Source organism: Montipora foliosa, chromosome 2 (assembly GCF_036669935.1).
Source record: "Montipora foliosa isolate CH-2021 chromosome 2, ASM3666993v2, whole genome shotgun sequence".
NCBI classification, from domain to species: domain Eukaryota; kingdom Metazoa; phylum Cnidaria; class Anthozoa; order Scleractinia; family Acroporidae; genus Montipora; species Montipora foliosa.
In genome coordinates this window covers 47367602-47372601 of record NC_090870.1, presented here as the reverse complement: position 1 = coordinate 47372601, position 5000 = coordinate 47367602, and the positions used below count along the sequence as shown (strand labels likewise).

Genomic DNA, 5000 nt, shown 5'->3' with positions numbered 1-5000 from the left:
TCGATGAGCTTTTAAACTCCTAGTATAGTTATTGCTGTTTTAGGAGTAAACTCATTTAAGATTAAAGATTAAAGGTGAGCACGCTTAAGTATTTGATGAACTTCTTACGCTCCAAAGAGATATAGCTAAATTAGTTTTCAGGCTTCTAATATTGGTATGAAACAATGAAAGTCCATCGGTTGAATTAGACGAAAACTGGAATTGTCTTTTTGAATAACAGAAACTATGGGGAGAAAAGTATCTACAGCTGATACCTGTGGTATAGGGATCAAAATCAGACCTTCTATCGGGAAAACTGTTTAGAGTTAATATATCCAATTCATTAAAACTTGGTAAACGCTCAAGATATTTCTTGGTAGGGAGACTTGTGTTTAAACTATTATTAAACTGACCGTGAGAAGGGAATAATATCACATGAATAGTACGGAAGCTCTTGTAAGAGAACTTTGTTTACCTTAGTTGGTTGTATTGCTACTTGACTTATGTTTCCTTAACTTGATGACTGCTCACGGGACGTAAGATTATCTAAATCCCTTGAAGTCTTGATTGCGATGGGTCGAGATCCCTCGCTTTTCCTCAGCCATACAATCGCATTTTTGGCCCAGCAAAATGCATAATTACACCTCTCTTTAAATTTCTTTGCATCTGCAAGCAAGCTTTGAAGACGCGGCGTCAAATGGTCGAAGATACCAACTTAATCCAGAGAGACATCTTCTTATAGACCGATACTCGTTGGGTTTACATTTCTAATTTCCCTACGACGTGCCATAACTTGCTCGCGAATAAGCCTTCGCGTAAATTTGCAAATTATAGGTTTGGGTCGTCGTTCGGTAGCATGGCGTGGCGTAATCCTGTGGGCTATGTCGACGGTTTGACATCTACTCCAATTGCATTGAAGATTTTTTAGCAAAGCTGCGAGGTCTTGAAGGCATTTTCGAGTGGTTCCAACTCGGGGACGCCAACAAGTTTGATATTGTAGGAATAGCTATACTCTTGGATCTGATCAATGGCCATCGAAACGTTTGATACTTCGGTTGATAACTGCTTCAGGGATTTTGCAAGAGTGGCTATTTTGTCCAAGGCTCGGTCTCTAAACTCATTAAGATCATCATATTCTTTGCTTAGGAAGTCCAAGGACCTCAGTGCGTCTGGATCAGATGCGCTTGCAACATGGCCGCCAGCATGATTCCCCTTCAGGTTCTCTTGAATTTTCTTAAGTTCGGCAAAAACTTCTTCCACTTTTTCCTTTAGCTTGTCATTCTCAGCTTTTAGTGACTGCACAGTATCCTTAACCATTTGAAACTTATAAAACTTTGTAGCTATAAAAACATAATCACACTATCCTGGAGCTCTCAAAATTGCATCCGCACGCTGCGCTACACAAGCATACACTCACTGTTGTTCATTGAGAAAATCTCGTACCCGTAGTCGTTCTCGTCCTAGAATCTAAAGCTCTCTCATAACGAGTCGGACGCGGTGTTGCTATCGCTAGCCCAGGCAGATAATGATGTGCTATTCGAACGGGTGTATTTCAAGGCTCCTTGTTAAATCTATAAATCGGACCCTTTCTTTTTCGTAATCGATCTTAATTTTACCCTCAACGGTTTCTTGTGAAGTACCCACGCTCATTTTGAAAGTAAAACTGACAAAAGATAGCGTTTGTGATGCTTAAGAAACTTCCATGCGATGTGATTTTATCATTAATAAACTGTCGGTTGGGCGATCTTTCAAAACTACTAAGACGTCGATACAAGGTGATTTGTTCTGTTAAACCACAGCATAAACTATGGTTAAACTAAGCCAGAAAGTACGAAGAAGAAATTGCCATCAGTGTTTCGGTAGATATCAACTATGCACAGATGGAAAATTATGCATGAAGCATTTTGGCCTACGGCTCTATTATTCCCGTCATGTCAATTAGGTGGCATAATGTTGTTCACCGAACAACCAAAACTGCATCACTGAAGTTCATCCTGTATTTAGCATGCTAAGATACAATTCTGAAACATACTCGTGTCAATTACGAGAAGACGTGTAAGGCAATTGCTTGCGTGATATTGCGGATATTTCTTTGTTGAAGACAGTCTCTTTACATTATCGACACAAAGGAAGTGTACTATTATAGTAAGTTCTATGCGTTCTCTTGCCCCTGTTTTCTTCTAATTTTATTTTATCTTCATCTCTGTTAATTTTCTTTTCTTAACGTCTGCCTTGTCATGGTTGAGGTGTGGCAACACAAAGGCATCGAAATGGAAATGGCAAAAATCGCTTCGAAGCTTTTCTTTCGTTTTCACGCTTGCCATGTGAACACATGTTTACCATAGCCTGAGACAGGTAAAGTTTCCTCTTACCTTTCTTGTAATTCTACCTCATAATATCTGGCTAAAGGTCTTTCTAAGAGCTAACCTCATCACATCTTGTTCTCGCTCGTTATGTATCCTTATGTTACGAAACAAAGTGTCACTGATCATGCGTGATGAGAAGTCGATAATGGCCGATGACGCAGTTTGTGTCTTTTTTTGTCATGGCTGTTTTTGACCATAACAACGTTCTTATTCAAGATCCAGAAACATGACTGAAATGCTAAAATACGTGAATTTTAAAGACCAGTGTTGTTTTAGCTGACCAGAAAAAAAAAGCCACTTACACAGGGAAAACGGATAGACAAGACTGTCACAGTCGTAATGATACACCGGCTACATTTTCAAAATATTCATCTCTTGTCTTGCATTTAATCCATTGACTCCTAAAATGGCCCGAATTGAGGAGTAAAATCGTTTGGCGTTAGACAGAGTAAAATCTATAAAGTGTCACTCCTAAGAGCCAATGAAATAAATTGGCCCAATTTTCATGCCTTGATCTTGAGGCCACAGTAAAAATGTTTTACGCGCTTTGATGAGTGCAACCATCTTGAGTGCCTCTTCATTCGTTCCTAGACCTAACACTTGTGTCTTAAAACGTAAATCTACTGACACAAAAAGCGAGGTCAGTCACCGATTTCTTTTTCTTTTGCTTGAGGGTAATTTATTGTCGTGTATATACTGGCTCTAAAAATATGTTGGTTATAAATTATATAAAGGATACAACTTGGCGCATTACTCAGATAAAGGCCAGGAAAATAGAAAACAAAAATTGCAGAGAGAGAAAAAGATACCCTTTCTATTGATATATTGTTTATGGTTGGGTTGACAGACCAAGGAGTCGATCAGGATGCATAGTTCCTTAACGCAATGTCCTTAAATTTGTTCAAGTTTAGCGGAATCTTTGAAATGTAAATATCAATGTTTTTGAATACATTCAACAGCGGGAGCCAATATAGAATAAGAACTTACCAAGTTTTTTGTTCAATGGCATGCAAATACTCTGTAGTTGTGCTGACTGTGAACTGAAGACCACATTTACGTTATCACACCCACACTGTAGGCTGGTACCATAATTAGAAGTCTTCCCGCCAAACTGCTAAATTTTCATAACATATCAATTCTCAAAGAGGATACACTGAAGTGCCGGACGATAAAGGTTGTTTCGCTTCAAGAGTTTTACAAATATTTGACCGTGGTGATCCACTATATGTCAACTTTACTACAGATGTCTACTGGCAATGAAAACACAAAAATGTCTTACAGAGTCCCTTCATGTCACAAAGAAGCGTTATCTAGTGGGAATTCTTGTTCAGGGTCATCTTGTCGTGGCATGTCATGACCGCATCAAGATGACTAGTAACTGCGGAGTCATTGCTAATCAACGGCATTGCATTTTCATCTAGATCGTTGCGATCTCCGGGTTCCGAGCAAACTTTTCACCTCTATGAGCTGATTCACTGTCCTGGGGGAGGACACCAATGCCATTGGAAGGAGGTCAGAGCTAATGTTCCCCCTGGTTTTCTAGTAGTGGCCAATATAGACCGTCGATAACAGGGATGGAAGATAATTGTTGAAAGTTATGTTGTGCACCGACGCCCAGAGATGAAACAATGCAGATCTCAACGAATGAAATGATATACGAAATGAATCATATATTGAACTGCGGATATGAAATCAAGTGAAGCTATGATCCTGGCAGTTTTGAACGTAATTTTAGCACTTGCGTAGAGAAGCATGAAAAATGCAGATCTTCAACGTTGACATATCTCAAAGTTGAATAAACTAGCTGCTGTATACAATGTCAACTTATCCCTGAAAGTTCTGTAGTGGGCCATGCATATTAGGTACTCCTCCGGTGCAGAAAACACTGATAACGTCTCTAAGTCGGGAAATTCATTTTTTTCTGTCTAGATTTCTATGACCTCGTAGCGCATAGTTTCCAGGGGATCGGCAAATTCCAAGTTTACTCAGATGCGGACAGAAAGCTGCAGACTTGCAATTACCGTCCCCCGGGGGATCGTACACCACAGTAGTAGTTGGTTCAGTGTCTGCTGACAACTGACATAAGTGACAGAGTAGCTTTTCTTTTTTTTACTGGGTTGCCGTATGGCAATCCCAGTCGGAAAATGGGTAGATTTCCGTTTTCTTTTTTTTAGTTTTTTTTTCCGTGTCGGTAAAAGTCTTGCCTGTCACTCCCCTGGTAAGTGGTGTCTTTGTGCATAGAGCCTTCTGAGCGTATTTTCTTAGGATCGAGAGGGTAGTGGAACTGCGTAGATTTCTCTGGTGGACACAGTAGAATCATTAACCTATTGTAGCCTGCAATGGCGTCGAAAGTCATCTAACGCGAATGCCGTTTTACTGGATCCTTAAACAAAATATACCCTTATGGAGCTCAATAATGGAAAGTCAGTTGGATAAACTAGGCAGGCGGTGAAAACCAACACCTGGAATCTCAAAAGCGACGAGTAATGGCCTTCGATAACAATCTGTCGCCCGTCGAGCAGAAATCAAAGTGAGCTGCATTTCTAAAATAGTTACCAAGTCTGCTGTTATGTAGAACACTGAAACCAAATGGAAAATTCTCTGGTAACTTATGGGTTCAACAAAGACAGAGAACGAATCGAAAACCATAAGTGG

At 39.9% G+C, this 5000-nt stretch overlaps 1 protein-coding gene across 3 annotated transcripts in view; it reads right to left on the bottom strand.

Moving 5' to 3' along the window:
* LOC137993352 (carbohydrate sulfotransferase 11-like) overlaps positions 1–5000 on the bottom strand; it is a 35870-nt gene that overhangs the window by 15364 nt on the left and 15506 nt on the right. The window contains exon 1 of one of the 3 annotated variants that reach the window (XM_068839135.1): positions 2352–2480. The exons of 1 other annotated variant lie outside the window; for it this stretch is intronic. The gene's annotated coding sequence lies outside the window, so the exon portion shown is untranslated. Of the gene's footprint in view, positions 1–2351; positions 2481–5000 lie in introns of those variants that run through there. One more of the 3 variants, XM_068839136.1, reaches the window with a different exon arrangement.